At 45.9% G+C, this 21,718-nt stretch overlaps 1 non-coding gene across 1 annotated transcript; it reads left to right on the top strand.

Annotated features, from left to right (window-relative positions):
- The first annotated feature begins 1,585 nt into the window (after positions 1-1,585).
- Positions 1,586-1,692, top strand: LOC122490749. Its single transcript, XR_006299258.1, has one exon. It is a non-coding gene; the product is annotated as a U6 spliceosomal RNA (small nuclear RNA).
- Positions 1,693-21,718: the final 20,026 nt, after the last annotated feature.

The raw sequence follows: 21,718 nt of genomic DNA, 5'->3' as shown, positions 1-21,718 counted from the left end.
ACAAATGTTTTTATTTCTTTTTTGAGACAGAGACAGAGCGAAGAGGAGAGGGGCAGGGGGGGGGGGCGGGGAGACACAATCTGAAGCAGGCTCCAGGCTCTGGAGCAGAGTCCAATGCGGGGCTCGAACTCACGAGCTGTGAGATCATGACCTGAGATGAAGTCAGACGCTCAACCGACTGCACCACACAGGCGCCCCTTGCCCAGCCAAATTCTCATGCTGAAATCCTAACCGATACCTCAGAATGTGGCTTTATTTGGAGGTAATGTCTTTGAAGAGGTAACTGAGGTTAAGTTAGGTCATTGGAATATGGACCCTAAACCAATCTGACTGGTATCCATATGGGAGGAGGAGACTAGGACACAGACAAACACAGACGGAAGACCACGTGAAGACATGGGGTGAAGGTGGCCATCGACAAGCCAAGAAGCACCTTGATTCCAAGTTCTGTGTTGTGAAGATTCTCCCTGGCAGGTTCTATCAGTTACAGCATCACCAGCCAGTGCTCTGAAGTCCTGTGAATTTTTTGATTATGGATATGGAGGTCGCAGAAAGATAGAAAGTCAGTGACATTTGTCTGTCTCCCATGCTCCCCACAGCAGTCTGTGCAACGGGGTGTGGGCACACCCATGACTTCTAACTTCACCCCATGTCCCTGAATGTGTGCTTCGCCTTCTGGTCTCATTGAGACACCAGGACGACTTCTTGCAAGAAAGTGCAAGCTCTAAAACGAGTCTGTCTGTCAGCACAACTCCCCATGATGGACAGTGACAGACACATGGAACATCTCAATTCTATCATTTTTCAAATATAGCGATCACACACCACACTGGGATACGTGGCGGCAGAATCAGCTTTAGGATCTCTCCAGTCACATCATTTAAAACGGCCCTTCAGTATCCTAGCATTCAGAAGGCTATCCTTTTAGGGATCATTTCTGTAGTTCGTATCCTAGCGTTAGAGCACACCACCAACGTCTGAACAGATCGTTCACTTCCAAAACCCAACTGCAGACAGACATGCTTCGTTTGGACAGGCAAGGATACTAGATATCGCTGACCAGGTAGACCTAGTGCCAAGGAATAAAAGAACTTTGAGCCCTTCTACATGGCATCCGTCATATCTCTACTTCATAACTGCTCATAACTAAAAAGCTGGGCTCACATTCAAACTTGCTACGTTGAATTCTGTCCCGAAATGCATTTAATCATTGATAGAATTATGTAACGTTATGCAAGACAATTATGACATTATGTAAAACAATGAATCCATCTGGCTGGCTTATCTGTAAATAATTATAAACGTGTACTGTAAATAACGGGGCCTTCCTTGAAGAGGGCACACGTGCTATTCTAGGACCTCTTTGCATAATTAGCACAAAGTCCCCAACAAATGTGCACATCTGGTAAGGACCAAGCTGTGTTGGATTCAAACACACGGTCACTACCTGGAAACTGTCCTTTAAGCACCAAATCTTAATCCTGGGTAACCACAATTGTGACATCTGCATATTTCCTTCTACTTAGATCTAACCGTCACACTTACAGGTTAGCCTTTCAAGATAATTAACCTAAATATATAAAGAGTGCTCGCTTCAGCAGCACATATACTAAAATTGGAACGATACAGAGAAGATTAGCACGGCCCCTGCGCAAGGATGACACGCAAATTCGTGAAGCGTTCCATATTCTTTTGTAGCAACGTGGATGGAACTGGAGAGTGTGATGCTAAGTGAAATAAGCCATACAGAGAAAGACAGATACCATATGGTTTCACTCTTAGGTGGATCCTGAGAAACTTAACAGGAACCCATGGGGGAGGGGAAGGAAAAAAAAAAAAAGAGGTTAGAGTGGGAGAGAGCCAAAGCATAAGAGACTGTTAAAAGCTGAGAACAAACTGAGGGTTGATGGGGGGTGGGAGGGAGGGGAGGGTGGGTGATGGGTATTGAGGAGGGCACCTTTTGGGATGAGCACTGGGTGTTGTATGGAAACCAATTGGTCAATAAATTTCATATATAAATATATATATATATATATATATATATATATATATATATATAAAGAAACACACAAGACACAGATCATGGGTTACCTGGGATGTATGGTCCTAAAAAACCATGGGACGAACACAAGGGATTATTATTACATCCAGCCTGAATGCTTCCTCGACATTATCCTTCCATAATTATTCCAGGTTTCCCCAGATGTGGTGAATACAACACATTCAAACTCATGTCCTCCAAGAAAACTTTTTCTAGGGCCTTCCCCACCCCCCAACTATTTTTCCTGGAGACCTTTGAAAGGAACATCTTCAAGGACTCAACAAGTATTTACTGAACCCCTGCTGCTGCTATGGCAAAATGTTCTGCTTTTTAGGGGCTTGCAATCTAAGAGTAAAGAAATATTCCTCACGTTTGAAATTTGGGGGAATTTTGAAGTCTCGTGTGATGCAATTTCTCTGTAATACGTAACCATGTGTCTCCATACCTCTGTGACGGTCCAGGTGCACATCTGCATTTGCTCAGGCTCATGTTCCCAGTGCTTCCAACAATGGTGAGTCCTTGACAGTTATTCATAAATACATTTGAATAAAATATGGAAAAAGACTTAGCAGGAGTTGAGGGAAAGGGGACATCAGTTAAGAGCAGAATTACAGGGATTATTTCATGGAGGAAATGACCTGAGTCCTAGAAATTCAGAAGTCTTTTCATGTCCATCGTGTGTGTGTGCGTGTGTGTGTGTGTGTGTGTGTGTACATTCATCCATCAATGGACACTTACGTTGTTTCCATGTCTTGGCTATTGTTAATTATGCTTCTATGGACATGGTGTGCGGATATCTCTTTGACATAGTGTTTTCATTTCCTTCAGATATATTCCTAGAAGTAGAATTGCTGAATCTCAATGTGGTTTTATTTTAAAACCTAAATTAGTAGATCCCATGGAGAAGTGCACCCCATTTCAAAATTCTCCAGGTGTTATGGACTAAATTGTGCCCACCCAGCCAAATTCTTTTTTTGTATACAAATGTTTTTATTTCTTTTTTGAGACAGAGACAGAGCGAAGAGGAGAGGGGCAGAGGTGGGGGGGGAGACACAATCTGAAGCAGGCTCCAGGCTCTGGAGCAGAGTCCGATGCGGGGCTCGAACTCACGAGCTGTGAGATCATGACCTGAGATGAAGTCAGGCGCTCAACTGACTGCACCACACAGGCGCCCCTTGCCCAGCCAAATTCTCATGCTGAAATCCTAACCGATAACCGATACCTCAGAATGTGGCTTTATTTGGAGGTAATGTCTTTGAAGAGGTAACTGAGGTTAAGTTAGGTCATTGGAATATGGGCCCTAAACCAATCTCACTGGTATCCATATGGGAGGCTTAGACCCACATGAGCCCAAGTCTATTTACGCCAGCAAATTTTTTCACTGTCCATCAACCCCGTAACGTGTTCATTCTCCTCCTCATGAGGAGGATTAGAGTCCATGATCCATCCAGATTCTCTCCCCCTTGCACACACCGTCAACTCCCTTCTCTCTCTCTCCTCCTATGTAGAACGCACTTGGCAAAACTCCCAAATCTGGTTACAACCAAGCCTGCATCTGCTCTGCATCTGTCCTCCAGCTGAACGTGACTGAAAGGAAGCACACAACTGCACAAACAGGTTTCATGTCAAAGGTAGGTTTTGTTTTAAATTTACGAACAAACATCTCAAGTTGTTTTTCAAATCTTCCTAACAACACTGGGGCGCCTGGGTGGCTCAGTCAGCTGAGCGTCCGACTTCGGCTCAGATCATGATCTCGCGGTTCATGAGTTCGTGCCCCGCGTCGGGTTCTGTGCTGATGGCTCAGAGCCCGGAGCCTGCTTCAGATTCCGTGTCTCCCTCTCTCTCTGCTCCTCCCCCGCTCACTCTCTGCCTCTCTCTCTCCTTCAAAACTAAATTAAAAACGTTTTTTAAAAATTAAAAAAAAAAACTTCCTAACAACACTAGATGTCCCATGGAATCAGTTTCTGATCCTCCCAAATGACTATTTCACACCTAAGATTCTCAGTGACCTCCACCCACTCTTTGATGACACTGCTTTATTTATTGGAGAAAGTAGCCACAGTAAGAATAGATGAACTTGCTTTGCCACAGCCCATTTCTGCCAACCTGCCAGTAACTGTCTCTTGTTCTTACTTCCTACTTTTTAAGGTCAACTGTTCTCTGACTCTCTTCAACCCACTCCTCTTGCCTATTTAAGAGATTAGCCACCCCTATTATCTCCTTTTCTTCTGATTCGTTGATTTTTCCCTCTTCCCCACCACTTCAATCTATCTACAAAAATACTCTATTTTTTTTTTAATATATTTAAGTGGGCCCTTACATCCAGCACAGAGCCCAGCATGGGGCTTGAACTCACAATCCTGAGATCAAGACCTGAGCTGAGATCACACTTTAATAGCTCCCTCTTTGGAAATCCACCCTTGACCCCACATTCTCATAGTTTCTTCCCTTTCACGGCAGAATTTGAATCATCTGTACTTGGTGTCCCCATTTCTTTGCATCTTTTCTTTAACCATTTCATTCAGAATGTCATCCCTACAATTTAACTATAACTGCTCTTGTTAAGATCATGACGTCTGATCCAGCAGTGGGTTTTCTGTCTTCATTTTACCAGACCACTCGACAGGATTTGGTACCATTGACCACCTGTTCTTCCTTGAAACACTATAGTTTGGGAGACACCATATCCTTCTGGGTTTCCTCTTGTTTTGTTGACTGTCCTTTCTCAGTCTTCCTGGCCGGGTCCTCATCCTCATACTGCCCTCTAAATACTGGTGTGTCCCTGGGGCATCTGGGTGGCTCAGTCAGTTGGGCGTCCGACTTCGGCTCAGGTCATGATCTCCACAGCTCATGAGTTCGAGCCCCTCGTCGGGCTCTGTGCTGACAGCTAGGAGCCTGGAGCTTGCGTCAGATTCTGTGTCTCCCTCTCTCTCTCTACCCCTCCCACACTCACACTCTGTCTCTCTCTCTCTCTCTCTTTCAAAAATAAATAAACATTAAGAAAATTTTTAATAAGTAAGTAAACAAATACTGGTGTGTCCCACCCTCAAGGTGAGCACCTCCATCTCCAGGTGACCTCTTCTTCATCCATGACTTTAAATACCATCTACTAATTGGTGATTCCCAAAGTGTATCTCCAGCTCTGATCGTTCTCTTAAATTCCAGACTGCTGTATGTATCTGATACTCAATGTCTTCACTTAAAATTATCAAAACAGAGCTATTAATTTCCCAGTCTAAAGCACCTCATCTATTAACTTCCCTATCTCAGAAAATGGCCCCACCAATCACCCAGTGGCACAGATCACAAATCTAGGAGTCATTCAGGACACCTCTCTTTCCTTCCCACTGCACACCTGATCCATTATCAAGTCCTTCGCCAATCCCTTAGACCAAGTACCAAGCCCTACCACCTTTCATTACTGCCACTGCCATACTTAAGGCCACCATCGGCTGTCACTTCTACTCTACGATAGCCAAGTAGTTGGTGTTCCTATATCCCTCTTTCTCCTCAACAGAGAACGTTCTGTAGAAAAGACAGGGTAATTTTTTTAAACTATAGTTCAAGTCACCGTGCTCCCCTGCTGGGCTCCTTCCCATGGCTTCCCGCTACACTCAGAATTCAAGGTCCTCATTCTAGCCTCCAGGTCCATAGCAATGTACTGGCTTCTTCCCCTCATTCCATTCATCTTCCCCTCGATCACTCCTCTCCGGCCACACTGGCCTTCGTGCTGTTCCTGGGCCAAGCCTCATTCTCTTCCATTTCTTCCCGCAATGCTCTCCACCCCAATCATTACTCGAATGTCCTGCACCCCAATGTACATCTCTGCTTCGATGTTACTCCTCAGAGTGATCTTCTGGTCCACCCCATCACCCTGCAAGGCCTTACCTGCCTTCTTTGCTTCCCAGCATTCATCACAGTATGAAACTATACATACACACACATATATATATTATTTTATATATTATTACATGTAATAGATATGAATTTCTTTACTTATAATTTATCTACCTTCCTTTCTAGAATATACACTTTTTAAATTTATTTAATGTTTATTTATTTTTGAAAGAGAGAGGGAGGGAGGGAGGAGCACAGAGAGAGGGGGACAGAGGATCCAAAGCTGAACAGCAGCAAGCCAGATGTGGGGCTCAAACTCACAAACAGTGAGATCGTGACCGAAGTCAAAGTCGGATGCTTACCTGCCCCAGCGCCCCCAGAATATACTTTTAATAGAGGAAGGAAACCGTCCTTGATTTCTTGACCTCTGTGATACCAGACCCAAGATGAGGCATTTAAAACGACACCGCTAGGGGCGCCTGGGTGGCGCAGTCGGTTGAGCGTCGGACTTCAGCCAGGTCACGATCTCGCGGTCCGTGAGTTCGAGCCCCGCGTCAGGCTCTGGGCTGATGGCTCAGAGCCTGGAGCCTGTTTCCGATTCTGTGTCTCCCTCTCTCTCTGCCCCTCCCCCATTCATGCTCTGTCTCTCTCTGTCCCAAAAATAAATAAACGTTGAAAAAAAAAATTTTTAAACGACACCGCTAAGGTAGGGAAGGAAAGAAGAGGGGACAGGGGTGGGAGTATGCTCTCTAGCACCCGGTCCCTTCCGCGAACGCGTCAAACTAAAAACATCCAGATGAATAGAAACACCTTCAAGTCACTAACTTTGCAAAGCAGTTGTCAAAAGCCTCACATCGAGAGATTTCCTGTTGTGTCCCATAGTTCGGCCTACAACCTGACTCGGCTGTCTTGGAATTGGATTACATGGTTCCCAGATCTAGATTCACATCTAACAGGTGCATTCTTGGCATGGAGGCCCGCTATCTGCTGCGAAAGTATCAGTCTCCGAGAACAGATACGCGAATGGGACTGCTTGGACTACCCCGGAGCAGGTGAGAGTATGCACTTCTGGAGGTCAGGATGCGCCAGCCACTACGACCTGCAAAATAAACTTCAAATGTAGGTGAAGTAAGGTCCCTCTTTTCGTGAGACGCCCTGCACAGCAGGTAGGTAACCGTGTTGCCCTCCAGGACCACGCTCATGGAGACGTGAAAAGCATCGAGAACGTGGGGGAGGAAGAGATTGCATTCACTGAAACGCTTCGGTCCCTGGTTCAAAGCTCAGTAGTGTCCCCCTTTCTCAGCCTGACGCTCAACCTTTTCTGTCCCTTCACTACAAAGATCCTTCCTACGCCCATCCCCACCCACCCCTCAGACCATTTGCCCTTTTCATGGATCTCTGCAGAAAATATGCTTGGTCTTGCCTTAAACTACTGACCATACTAAGCATTTTTTTAAAGGGGGTGGGGCACACCTGGGTGGCTCAGTCCGTTAAGTGTCCAACTCTTGGTTTCAGCTCAGGTCACGATCTCACAACTCATGGGTTGCGCGTTGACAGTGAGGAGCCTGCTTGGGATCCTCAGTCTCTCTCTCTCTCTCTCTCTCTCTGCCCCTCCCCCTGCTCACACACTCTCTCTCTCCCTGTCTCAAAAATAAATAAATAAACATTTTCAGTAAATAGATAAACCGTTGACCATCCTTAACTTTCCCCTGATTCCTCTTCTCCTTTTTTGCCCCAGTTCAAAAACCTACCCGTTGTGAAGGTTTTTAATGTTTTTCATAAATTTCTCTAGTTATTATTAGTAGTTTGTCTTCACAAAGCTGGCCCTCCCGTGGGTCCGCCCTCCCTTCCTTTCGCTCAAGTTGACTCACCCAGCTCTTGCCTCCCACATGCCTGTTGTCTGCACTGGTCATTATGTGTCACCACAGCCAGCTGTGGATTATTGCCGACACTGTTCCCAGTGTCTGATGATCTTCTAGTGCATCTGGGGGACGATCACTGCATCTCTCAGGTCTTCAGATGAGGTGTCCCCACAAGAACCACACTTGGAATAGATTTTCCATGAATCTTTTAATCAATTCATTTACTTTATAAAGCAGAAATTTGAAGCACCATTGTAAGGAGCGTCAGAGTCTTTGTTATTGATAAAAATTTCACCTAGGGGCACCTGGGTGGCTCAGTCGGTTGAACATCAAACTCTAGATTTGACCTGATCTCACAGTTCCTGAGTTCGAGCCCGGCAGCGGGCTCTGCGCTGACAATACAGAGACCACTTTGGATTCTCTCTCCCTCTCTCTCTGCCCCTCCCCTGCTCACTCGCTCTCTCTCAAAATAAAGATAAAGTGAAAAAGGGGCTCCTGGGTAGCTCAGTCAGTTAAGCGTCCACTCTTGGTTTCGGCTCAGGTCATGATCTCACGGTTCGTGAGTTCAAGCCCCACATTGGGCTCCACGCTGACAGCACGGAGCCTGCCTGGGATTCTCTCTCTCCCTCTCTCTCTGCCCCTCCCTGACTTGTGCCTCTCAAAAATAAATAAACATTTAAAAAATCTTAAAAGAAAAAGAAATTGACCTGAGTGAGAGAAATCAGCTTCCATACAGCAATATATTTCTGCAAACACATACATCGAACATTCACTCTAGGCTCATCCATATCGCCTATAAGTTTACTATATCTTCCACCTGCACCTACCCCCACTGTCAACAAACTGTGCGGAGTGTCTCCAAAGTGCTGGAATAGACGGTGAAGCACCAGCTGGTGAGGACAGAGAGGTAAATAAATAGCCTAGGGGAATTGAAAGAAGCTGCACAGTAGGGAGAATTCTTTTTCTTTTTCTTTTTCTTTTTTTAACTTTTTAGTGTTTCTTTTTTGAGGGAAAGAGAGCGGGAGAGGGGCAGAGTGAGAGGAAGACAGAGAACCCGAAATAGGCTGTGTGCTGTCGGGCAAAGCCCCGCGGGGGGCTTAAACCCACGAACCGCAAGATCGTGACCTGAGCCAAAGATGGACGCTCAAGTGACTGAGCCACCCAGGCGCTCCAGTAGGCAGAATTCTTGGGTTTAGTCTTGACGAGTGATAAAGAATCTGTCAGGAAGAGAGTTGAGTGAAAAGAGACTTTGGCAGATATTAAAAGACTGGATAAAGTAGACAGGGTGGATATACACAGTAGCGTATTTTTTTTAACGTTTATTTATTTTTGAGAGACAGAGTGTGAGCAGGCGAGGGGCAGAGAGACAGGGAGACACAGAATCTTAGTCAAGCTCCAGGCTCCGAGCGGTCACCACAGAACCCGATGCGGGGCTCGATAGCATGAACCGTGAGGTCATGACCTGAACCGAAGTCGGACGCTTAACCGACTGAGCCACCCAGGCTCCCCTGTACATGGCAGAATATTATACAGCAGTAAAAAAAAGAATGAGATCTTGCCACTTGCAAAAACACGGGCAGGTCTAGAGGGTATAACGTTAAGTGAAGCAAGTCAGACAGAGAAACCAATTCCATATGATTTCACTCATGTGTGGAATTTAAGAAACAAAACAAATGAACAGAGGCAAAAAAAGAGAGACTAACCAAGAAACAGACTCTTAACTATAGAGAACAAACCTGTGGCTCCCAGAAGGGAGGAGTGTAGGGGAGATGGGTGAAACAGACGAAGCAGATTAAGGAGCACCCTTATCATGATGAGCCCCGAGTCATGTATAGAATCGTTGAATCACTTTATTGTACACCTGAAACTAATATAACACTGTATGTTAATTATACTTGAATAAAAAAAAAAAAAGACTGGAATTGTGAGGGTGATCATGTAGAAAAGGTTAGAAACATAACTTAGTTGGCACGTGGGCACCTGTTCCAGAAATCTCACACGCAGAGCTACACAATTCTGCCAAGGTGAGACTTGGGGGTTGTGGGGAGGTGGATGGTGGATTATAATAATTCCATGGACCATATTAAGGATTTGAAGAGTTTGGACTTTCCTCTGTAGGACGCGAAAGAATCCACGGAGGTTCCAAGGATTTCAATTTTAAATAAGTTACATTGACAACAGATTGGAGAATGAACTGCGAGACTCAAGGCTGGTGGGAAGGAGAGACCGGCTGGGTGGGAGCCGTAGTTCAGACCAACGGTGAAGCGCTTTGAGAGCGAACACTGACGGGAGGGGAAGTCAGATTTGAAAAACATGCCTGAGAATATGCAGCAAGCGTGTGCTGTGAATTATCTTCCAGTAAAATCTTTTTGTGACTCATGAGATGCGGAGGCTGAGGGAGGGCAGTGAATAAGGATGACGATGAGGGTTTTCTGGTGACAGAGACTGCCTAGGTGGTGACGACGTTGTCCACGCTGGAAGAGAGGGCAGGAAGAAGACAGGTCGGTTGGGGGAGGAACAATGCGCTTCGTCTGAGACACACTGAATTGGAGGCGAGTAGAATCTCAGGAGTAGAGAACAGGGAGAAGTCCCAACTGGAGACGGATGTTGGGCAAAGCCATGGAAACTGATGAGGTCACCCAAGCAAAGCACACAGAACAGAGAGAGGGAAAATATCCTCCTTCACAAAATTTAGCAACGGAGAAAGAAGGGAGACAGCGGAGTGTCTGGAGAGAGGACCGTAGAGGGGGTGGAAGATGATTTTAGACCTGAAGAGACATAGATGCTTTGTTGGCTAAGTGGAAGGAGCTAACACAGAGGGGGCAAGAGAATCCCCAAAAATGGGGGCTGGAACTGTAAGCAGAAGGAGGGAGTGAAGGGAGCAGAGACGAAAGGGAGGGAGATGCAGTAACCCAGAGCAGAGGTGTTTAGCCTCGGAGAGGAGGGGACACGCCATTTCTCTCCCACAAAAGGGAGATAGATTAACAAGTCGTGTCATGGGAAAGCCATTGGCTGCTTCTCCAGATGGTCTCCATGTTCCCACACATGAGGTGGGGGTAGTGACAGAATCTGTGAAGAGTGAAGGCAGGGTGAGTGAGGGTAACACGTTTTAAGGACTTGGAGAGATTTTGGAACAGCAGCCCTGGAACAGGTGCGAGAAAGGCAGCTGGGAAGTCAAGACGGGGCGGCATCGGCACACGGGGAGGGACCAGCATTTATTAAGCACCTACTCCATGCGGGCAGAATCCTAACTGGTATGCAAGAGTTGGTGCGCCCGGGAAAGGTCGGAGATCTTCATGAGCTTGAACTTCTCAGTATCGTATGGTTTCATCACTAATAATCTTTGAGCTCTTTGGCAAAGGACCATGAGACGTTGATACAAGGACAGTGATGATTGACGGTGGCCCTGCCCATTCGCCGTCTCCTTGCTTCTCCCGCATTGGCGCTGCCACCCAGAAAGCTGATTGCAGCTGGGTCTTGCCCCGTGTAGGAGGCTAATTCTTTCACACCTTCCTGCTACCACACTCAATCTTTGCTCCTCCTTCCTCTTCCCTGCTGCCCCACCCCGTTCCCATCCAAGCAGGACTACGTGATTATCAAGACAAAAGGCTGGAAGTGCCCTTATCAGGAGGAAGAGAAGGGCTCAGAGCTCCCCCCACCCCCGCCCCACCCAGTTTTGAACAGTTACTAACAATAGCTAATAAATTATGGGCCAGGTATTGTTGTACAGACCCTTAAGGTTTTGACTCATTCGTTTCTTATAATAGCCCCATGAGAGGAGCCAACATAGCTCGGAGGAAACAGATAGTGCTGTTATCGCACCTATTTCACAGATGAGAAAACTGAGGCCCAAAGTTCCACCTAAGGTTACACAGCACAGGTTGTGAGTAACAGATTTCGAATCCGGCCACCCTGGCTTCAACGAGGGATACTGCCTTCCTGTAAAAGAACTAAATGGTCATTTTTGAAACGACCTTGGAAATAACCGGTCCCGGTCTCCCACCTCAAGCAGCTATCCACATCTGCAGCTTGGATAGTTCCAGACTCGACAGGCAGTCTGCCTTACTCCTGCACAGCTCTCTCTGGAACAAAACCTGCCCAAACCCTGCCACTGGCTCCCCTTCCCTTGGGAAGCCCAGAGAATATACCGCCCAGGCTGTAATGCACCTGACCCCTAAGACCAGCAAGAGAAGGGCCATTTCCTAAGCTGAATAGGGAAAGAAAAGAGACCAACAGGCAGACACATTTATGGTGCTTTCTATGTAGCCTCGGTGGTGAATCAGGCCAGGGGAGTGCTGAGTCCCTGAGGTCAAAGAGCATTTGCTTGTCCTAAGCCACCCACCGGAAGGAGGACCCTCATCCCTGACCCTTGGAGCATTTTAATGTCCCATCAGAAAATGTCTGTGGGCCAACAGGGAAAAAATAGGCTTTACCCTCTCCAGCCCAGCTCTTTAGCTGGTAATTCATCATCTGCTTCCGCAAGTGAGGAGCATCTTGGTAATGTCTTCCTTGTCCCCTATTAATTAAGAGTAGGTCTCTAATCCCTGGTTTTCCTTTGGACAAGGAGATTGACTCACTGTGCCCTTCCACGCTTGGCCTTTTGTCAACTTCCTCTGGGCCCCTTTGGAAGCTCAGTGGGTCTGTCCCCAATTCCTTCTCTTACCATATGGGCTGCACTCACCTGAGCAGAGAGAGGGCATTTGGTCAGACCAACAGCGACGGAGTGTCTCAGGAGTGAAGCAGCCAGCCTCCGCCAGCCTGGGGACAGCAGCCTCAGAGGACTTTCCAGAAACGACAGCTATTCTTTCGAGAACTTATGCATGGAGGCTGCACCCATCCGCACGTTGCCGCTTCACACTCCTGGGCGTGTGTGTCTGGCGAAGAGAACAAGCAAGCAGAGACAGGCCTGAAAACTCAGGAAACTATAAATAAAAACGGAAGTGAGAGCCAAATCTTTTCACACTAAGGGAAATAAACATATGGAATAAGTTATTGGAACAAACAGCTAAAGCAAAGGGTGTAAATGAGTTCAGCAGGTATCTGCTTTGTCTGCCTGAAGAGGGAAGAACCAAGGAGAAAGCGGTAACAGAACTGAGTAAATAGGAGGGTTTCCTCTTTCTGTAATTTACAAACGCAAAAAATTTTGTTGAGCACCTACTCAATACCAGACACCGTGCCAGGTCCCAAGGATAAAAAGATGAATAAAGTGTGGTCCCTGCTCTTAAATTTTTCACAGACTAGTGTTTTCATTACCTCAAGGTTTCACGGTTTTAGGGTCCTATTAAAATTTTATCAGAGGGGCGCCTGGGGAGCTCAGTCGGTTAAGCGTCTGACTTCAGCTCAGGGCGTGATCTCGCAGTCTGGGAGTTGGAGCCCCGCGTCGGGCTCTGTGCTGGCAGCTCGGAGCCTGGAGCCTGCTTCCGATTCTGTGTCTCCCTCTCTCTCTCTGCCCCTCCCCGCCCCCACCAAAGTAAACATTAAAAAAAATTTTTTTTTAATTTTATCAGAATAAGTGTTTTAGGCACCTGAACACATGTAGGACTTTGGTACTAAAACGAACTTCATTGTCTTTCATGCTTTGATGCATCCTTTGCAAACCAAGACGGCTTCCGCTTTAGAATAAAGACACCCAAGAAGCCCATGGTAGTGGGAGCTCTTTAGTTAGCACACGTAATAGGACTTGGATTTTCAGCCTGAAGTGGAAATAGCCCAGGCTTTGCAGTCAGAAGGAATCCAGACTCGGCCACTTATTGGCCATGAAAACCTAGTCAAGGCATAGTTTTCAAAATCTCAAAATGTGGCGATTGGGAGACAATTCTTCATGGATCTCTGGAGTTTCTCTACAATTTACAAAGCACTAACTGTCCTTTGTCCCAGAACATCTTTGCAAGGCTGTTTCCGTAGCAAATGGCCTTGGAAGATAGTAATAGTGTCTCCCTTTGGAGAAAAGAAAAGGCAGGCTTACTAGACATTATAAAATGTTTGGGGGGCGCCTGGGTGGCTCAGTCGGTTAAGCGTCCTACTTCAGCTCAGGTCATGATCTCACAGTCCAGGAATTTGAGCCCCACATCTGGCTCTGTGCTGACAGCTCAGAGCCTGGAGCCTGCTTTGGATTCTGTGTCTCCCTCTCTCTCTCTGCCCCTCCCTGACTCACATTCTCTCTCTTCTCTCTCTCTCCCTCTCTCTCTCTCTCTCTCTCTCTCTCTCAAAAATAAATAAATGTTAAAAGGATTGGGTTCCTCATGCTTAGTATAATGCTTCTCACCCTTGCGTGACTTGAAGGCAGGGGTAATTGTCACAAATATACTACTGCTTGCTGCTTGCTAAATTATAATCATTAAGTCCTTTGTTTCTGACCCAGGAATCTCGTGTCTTCTGCCAGCATCCATGAAATTATGGCAGGCCAACTTGCTGGCTCGCATGTAGGGGGACATCTTAAGCCTTTGGCAGTTTTACATGGACTGTCCTATAAACATAGAGTGAGCATATACCAGAGAATTATTTAACTCATTAATGAGTTAATGAAGAACCAATAAGATGGCAAATGTAGTTTTAGGAGTACTTGCAAACAGACATGTATTTACCCTTTCAGGAAATAAATGATGTGAAAATTAGTTAAATTGGATACAAAACTCGGTAGTGTCCTACTGGCCCATGAAACTACAACCGTTGGGAATATCTTTTACAATAGAAAGAATTCATTTGCATCTATACTGGACAAAAGTACACCGTAATTTAGCAACCTACAAATTAACAAATTGAGGGTGCCTGGGTGGCTCAGTCAGTTGAGTGCCCGACTTGATTTCAGCTTGAGTCATGATCTCTCTCTCTCACCTTCTCTGCCCCTCCCCCATTTTCTCTCTCTCTCTCTCTCTCAAAAATTAAAAAAAAAAATAACAAATTGGATTATAATTTCACAGTCTGGGCCTTAATCCTAAAAAACAGTCAATCCAAGTCAGTTAAATGTACCTGCCCCTAGAGAATGAAATAATCTGAAGAGGGAGAGCTGTGCTTCCGATGGTACAGAACATCATTTTTTGCCTATTTCTGAGTTTCAGATTATTTTTTCTAACCACCTGGAGCAAGTTGCCTACATTCTCTGGAGTTCAAGGTCTTCCTCTGTAAAATAAGGATCATAACACACATCTTTACAGGCCGTTGTAGGGAGGAGAAACAGCACATACAAAGTGTATGCTATGGAGTAGGTGCTAAATTAAAAGTAGCTAGTAGGAACAGTTGGATTTTGCTAACTCTTTCTTCCCCCGGCCTGCCACAATTTCTTATTTGTGCTCTGAAGCAAAAAAGAATTTGTGTTTGTCAAAACTTTGAAAAGTTGGTTGGGAGTCATGGGGTGGTGAGAAGCGGTAAATTCTTTTTTTTTTTTTTTTTTTTTTTTTTTTTACTGTTTCATTTTATTTTTGAGACAGAGAGAGAGAGACAGAGACAGAGAGACAGAGCATGAGCGGGCCTGGGGCAGAGAGAGAGGGAGACACACAATCCGAAGCAGGCCTCAGGCTTGAGTTGTTGGCACAAAGCCCAACGTGGGACTCAAACCCACGAACCGCGAGATCATGACCTGAGCTGACGTGAGATGCTTAACCGACTGAGCCACCCAGGCGCCCCGAGGCAAATTCATTTATATAAAGATATAGTCTGGCTTGAAAAGGAAGGCCATACCCACCCAGGGCTTAGAACACTGTTTTAAAGGGTTCCAAAGTATTTGCAGGCGGATAGTTATTGCTAGACAAGTTGAGCTAAAAGGCAAGAGGCCTGAGTCCCAGCGTATTGTGGCGTAACCAACATTTGCTATGCCTGGAAATCTTGCCCCACAGCTGGGTAACAGAAAGTTATCCAAACTCAGTCAAACGAGAACATCTGGACCAGCCATTCTGGACTAAAAGGGCAGCATTCTGTGTGTCCTTCCTTTAAGGCCTTTCCATTAGGGGGACCATCAGTCAGAGATGAGCTCTAAAAATAATAGTATTTAACTCCTGGGTTTCCCTTTCCCCACCTCTCCTGCCCAACAGCCTGCCATGATCTAAGCTCACAGCACAACAAGTCATTGTAGCACTGTCAGTCCTCGGCAGAAAGTCCCCACCCACACTGGGAAAGCCAACCCCTGCTAGTAACCTAGTATTTATTATTCCTCGCCTGATGAGAAATGTTTATTTTTCCATTACAGTAACACGCATAGTTCCCATGGGTGCTAATGGGACTACCCCACAGACATAAAAGAGAATAACACCTTGAATTTAAACAGATAGAACCTTCTACTGAACTCAGACATTATCTCATTAATTGCCTTTTCATCCCTACGAAGTGACTAGGGGCAAAGGATTTAAGATGTCTAGTACCCAAATAAAGAACTTGAAAAATATGTCATCCTGTGTGACGTAAAAATAGACGTTTTACAAAGGGAACCAAGTTGAAATCTTGGTTGAAAGACGGGCTGAAAAAGATCGGTTGAAACCAGAAGATTGGTTGAAAACTTGGATTGAAACCAAGTTGAAAGCTGTGTTTTCCATATGGTAGTCTCTGGCCACGTGTGGCTAATAAGCCCTTGAAATGTGGCTAATCCAAATGAGATGTGCTGTAAGGGTAAAATACACATCAGGTTGTGAGCGCAGTACAAAAGCATGAAACGTCTCATTAATAATTTTTATAGTGATTACACGCTGAAATCTAACGTTGTCATTTACCCACTGGTTTAAATAAAATAGATGATTAAAATTAATGCCCTCCCTTTCTTTTTACATTTTCATGTGGTTACTAAAAACTGGCACGTCTGTAACTTGCATTATATTTCCGTTGGAGGGCTGACTTAGAACTCAGTGGACTGCGGGACGCCTGGGTGGCCTTGGGCGGTTATGCGTCTGACTTCGGCTCACTTCCTGAGTTTGAGCCCCGAGTTGGGCTCTGTGGTGACAGCTCAGAGCCTAGGAGCCTGCTTCAGATTCTCTGTCTCCCACTCTCTCTGCCCTTCCCCAGCTCACGCTCTCTCTCTCTCTCTCAAAAATAAATAAACATTAAAAAAAAAAACCCTATTTTTAATTAAAAAAAAAAAAAAGAACCCCGTGGACTACTTTTTGACCTTCACAAATAGTCCTGGATTAAACAGGAAAAAATGTAACCAAGAGACTTAAATTTTAATCCTGGCTTTATCACTAACAAACTAGCAAGCTATATGACCTTGATTAAATCACTGCCCTCCTTTCTATGAGCTTTGATTTCCTTCTTGGTAAAATTCAAGTTTGGGATGATTGGTTCCAAGGATCCCTTCCAGCCCTGATAACTACTAACTTTAAAATTCCTCTACCTTTTCATTTCTAGAGCCAGGCCAAATTCCAGATGAGTCCTCAGCCAACCAATTCTAGAACAAGATAATAGAGGTCTGCCCTTGTTTAGGGATTTGCATCTGTTCTCTTCTGAGTAGGCTCCAGATGAGAGAACTGCTGGACATTTGGGGAAGGGATGTTAGATTGTTAACAAGAAAGTTTAGTCACGTGACATTCTACGATTCAATGATCAAGCTTCCAGAGCAGTCAGAACAGATTTGGTTAAGCTGCATAACAAACAACCCCCAAATCTCTACGGATGGCTCAAAACCAGATTTATTCCCTGATCGTGCTATATGTCCGGTCATCAGGAGGGCCCTTTTTATTGTAATTACTCAGAAGCTCAGGCGAGTGGAAAAGGCACCATCTCAAATACTTGCAGTGGTTATTCCAAAGGAAAAGGAAACACGAGAGGGTCTCAGGTAGATAATCACATGGTCTAGCTCAAAAATGACTCATGTCAATTTCATGCCAGTCCTTAGCCAGAATTGGTCACGTGGCCCCACCCAAGTGCAAGAGGGCCAGGAAGTGCATTCCACCATGTTCCCAGAAGGTGAAGAGCCAGAACTGTTTGATGCCCAGACCTGTGATCACCACTTGCCCCAGGATTGATCTTGAACTTACCCGGTCTCTCTAAGTATGACCCAGGATGATATGTGGCCACTAAGTCCATACAGACTGGAGGGAACCCCTGTCAGATCCTTGAGCAGTACGAAGCCAAGCTCTAAGGAGAGAGAGATACGGAGTTGGAATATAAAGCCAGGACCTGGTAATACCATGACTTCACATTGAAAAAGAATTCCCCGCGAATCATCACTCAGTCTTTTGTTTACCGGGCATTAAGCTTTTGAGGCATCTGGGAAAGAGGGCAAGGCATTTGTGCCCATGGTTCCCATTTTTTTGCCAAGTGACTTCTTACTATATGAAACCATCCCTCCCAAACTAAAAACTTGGTTTTTCACTGGTTCCTTTCCTAGGGATCAACAGCTTCCCTGTATCTGAGCAACAACTCTCACCACCATCAAAAACAACCAGCAAGCCCTTCCAGGGTTATGCTAATCATCCAGAACGTTTTCAGGGGCAGCACTGAGCTGCGTCCTTAAATGTTGCCTCTGAGGAAGGCTCCGTTCCCACTAAATCACTGTACTCTGCACAAAGGCACACCCGGAGCCCGCCTCGAGGGGCACAGATCTTTCCGATGGCTTCCACTGGGAGCGGCACAGCACTGGCTATTATAGGCTGGACACTGGGCTTTTTCATTCAGCTGATTTACCCCCATACAGACCCTTCTGTACATTCTAGGCGTATACACAAACAAATGCAGTAAGGTTACCAACTGAAGCTGCTGAATGGCTCAACACAGCACATAATATTAGACGGGTACCTCTGTTAAGCAGCCTCTTTTAGAAAAGCGACGGCCAACAGTGAGTAATCGTAACGTATTCTGAGCCTGATGCCTTTTGGGGTGCCTTATCTTGATTCCCGGGGTCTATAGCATTTGGGTTCCAACAAAGCTCCAAGGTGTATCTCGAGCTGAGATACTCAGAGATCTCAACTGAGTCACTACGATGATCTGTCGGTGGTTGCTGCTTGCCAGTGACCAATTCCCACACCCAGACTGCTTCCCAGAACCACTTTCTCGGCCCGTTTGGCGGTGACCCACTTTGCTGGTTCTGTAGCAGCTGCAGAACGGTGCTGTGGCTGTTTGCACAGCTAGTGGAAAGAGCTAGATCAAAGATGCTTGTAAACACAAACAGGATGATTTACACCCAGGGAAACTCAGGCTATCACGGTGCACAATTTCTTACCTTGCTGCCTTAAGTAAGTTGGACTGAGGTTAAAAAAAAAAAAAAAACAAGAAACTTGTCTGGGGATGCCCAGGTGGCTCAGTCGGTTAAGCGTCCAACTTCAGCTCAGGTCATGATCTCGCGGCTCATGAGTTCGAGCCCCGCATCGGGCCCCGTGCTCACAGCTCGGAGCCTGGAGCCTGCTTTGTTTTTTTGTTTTGTTTTGTTTTGTTTTTGTTGTTTTGTTTTAAATTTTTTTTTAACATTTATTTATTTTTGAGAGACAGACCATGAGCAGGAGAGGGGGAGAGAGAGAGAGGGAGACACAGAATCCGAAGCAGGCTCCAGGCTCTGAGCTGTTTGTTAGCACAGAGCCCGATGCGGGGCTCGAACTCACAAACTGAGAGATCATGACCTGAGCTGAAGTCGGACGTTCAACCGACTGAGCCACCCAGGCGCCCCTGGAGCCTGCTTTGGATTCTGTGTCTCCCTCTCTCTCTGCTCCTCCCCTGCTTGCACTCTGTCTCTGTCTCTGTCTCAAAAATAAACAAACATTTAAAAAAAAAAAAAACTTGTATAAAGTCATACACTTATAAAGTATGGGAATCAGTATTCAGAGCTCAGATTCAAATATAGGCCTCACCTTCGGTACGTCAGCCAATAAAATATACATAGGTAGATATCAATAAAGATAGATCAATCAAGAGATGATAGAGATAGATAAAGAGATTTCTTTTTAAAAATCGCGGGGCTGGGGCGCCTGGGTGGCGCAGTCGGTTAAGCGGCCGACTTCAGCCAGGTCACGATCTCGCGGTCTGTGAGTTCGAGCCCCGCATCGGGCTCTGGGCTGATGGCTCAGAGCCTGGAGCCTGTTTCCGATTCTGTGTCTCCCTCTCTCTCTGCCCTTCCCCCGTTCATGCTCTGTCTCTCTCTGTCCCAAAAATAAATAAACGTTGAAAAAAAAAAAGTTTGTTTTTAAATTAAAAAAAAAAAATCGCGGGCTGACAAGTCTGAAATCTACAGAGCAGGAGAGCAGCCTAGAAACTCAGCCAGAGGCTGATGCTATAATCTTTTTTTTTTTTTTTTTTAATTTTTTTTCCAACGTTTATTTATTTTTGAGACAGAGAGAGACAGAGCATGAACGGGGGAGGGGCAGAGAGAGAGGGAGACACAGAATCAGAAACAGGCTCCAGGCTCTGAGCCATCAGCCCAGAGCCTGACGCGGGGCTCGAACTCCCGGACCGCGAGACCGTGACCTGGCTGAAGTCGGACGCTTAACCGACTGCGCCACCCAGGCGCCCCCTGATGCTATAATCTTGAGGCTCAGTTTCTTTTTTCCCTGGGAAACCTCAGTGTTTGCTCTTAAGATGGTCACGTGATTTGGGTGAGCCCACCCACATTACCAAGGGTCACCTCCTTTACTTAAAGTATTGGAGTCGACTGACTGTAGCTGTCAACCACACCTGTGAAACACCTTCACCGAAACATCCAGACTAAAGTTTGATTCTCTAAGTGGGTCCGAGGGCCTAGGCAAGCTGATGTACGAAACAAACCATCACAGGGGCACCTGCGTGGCTTAGTCAGTTAAGCCTCCGACTTCAGCTCAGGTCATGATCTCGCGGTTCATGAGTTCGAGCCCTGTGTCAGGCTCTGTGCTGACAGCTCAGAGCCTAGAGCCTGCTTCGGATTCTGTGTCTCCCTTTCTCTCTGCGTCTCTCTCTCCATCCCTCTCTCTCTCTCTCTCTCTCTCTCAAAAGTAAATAAACATTAAAAAAAAATTAACCATCACACCTGCTCATTTGATTACCAAGCAGTGTTTTTAACCCCTGTGCTATGCTGCCTAGCAGTGCTGAGATTTATTATCATCTCTGCATTGGATAAAAATGCAAAGCATCGGTCTCTTCACACAAGTCCGATACTTTAATCCATCCTCTATCGGGGGAAAGTGCCTCCCAACCCCGGTCCGCATGTCATCTCCTTCTTTGCCAGCCCCAGCAACGAAATAGGTTCAAAAAGAGAACCCAGAGGTTGAATTAAGGAAGGATTGATTTCAAGTTCTTCCTTGAGCCATGGCAATACTTTACTGATGCTCCTACTTGAAGCGTTGCAATTAAGCATCTCCCAACCCACAAGGAAAGTTCCTCAAGGGAAAGGACTCCAACAGTTCTTCTGTCTCCAGGCTCCAGCCTGAAGTTGCAGGTGACCAATACATGCGTGCCAAGTCTCTGAAAGGATGAGTAAAAAGCTTTAAAAGCAGCAGGATTTCTGGCATAAACAAAATGACAGAATCTCCGAATCGGATTTTTAGCTTTAGCTCCCTCCCTGCAGTCGAACTGAGTTCTTGGATTGGCTTCAGAGGGTCTCCGTGAAACCCCCAAACTTATATGCACAACTTTGTAAGCATAGGCCTATGTGAGTTATGACTTAGAGCAGGTTCAGAACTTGCGAATTTCCTACGTGCCGGGACATTCCCAGTTTGCTCCGATTGTAGTTCAGTTACTTTTTTTTTTTAATTGTTTTTGGTATCTCCTGTCAATCTCAGAAAGGATTCTGGTTTGCCAGGACTGAAAACCATTGCATAAAGCCTTATCTGTCTACCTTCACGGCCAGGTGAACTCAAGACTTCTGAAGCAAGGAGAAAAGCTTCCCTGCCTGGTTTTATACAGCCAGCACCTCTGCTTTGCAAAGAGGCTGGTACAAATTAAGGCAAAGTTACAGCTGGGTAGCAGGGATGCTTAGCTTCTCATCTAAAGCTTCAGACCCCAGACTCTGGCTGCACCCTTGACACCCATGGGCCATGGATGAGACGTGAAACCATATTAGCCAAAGAACCAACAACATTTCTGGGAACAACTG

This window comes from Prionailurus bengalensis, chromosome B2, assembly GCF_016509475.1.
Source record: "Prionailurus bengalensis isolate Pbe53 chromosome B2, Fcat_Pben_1.1_paternal_pri, whole genome shotgun sequence".
Taxonomy (NCBI): Eukaryota; Metazoa; Chordata; class Mammalia; order Carnivora; family Felidae; genus Prionailurus; species Prionailurus bengalensis.
The sequence above is the reverse complement of the archived record's forward strand: the minus strand, read 5'-3'. Positions and strand labels throughout refer to the sequence as shown.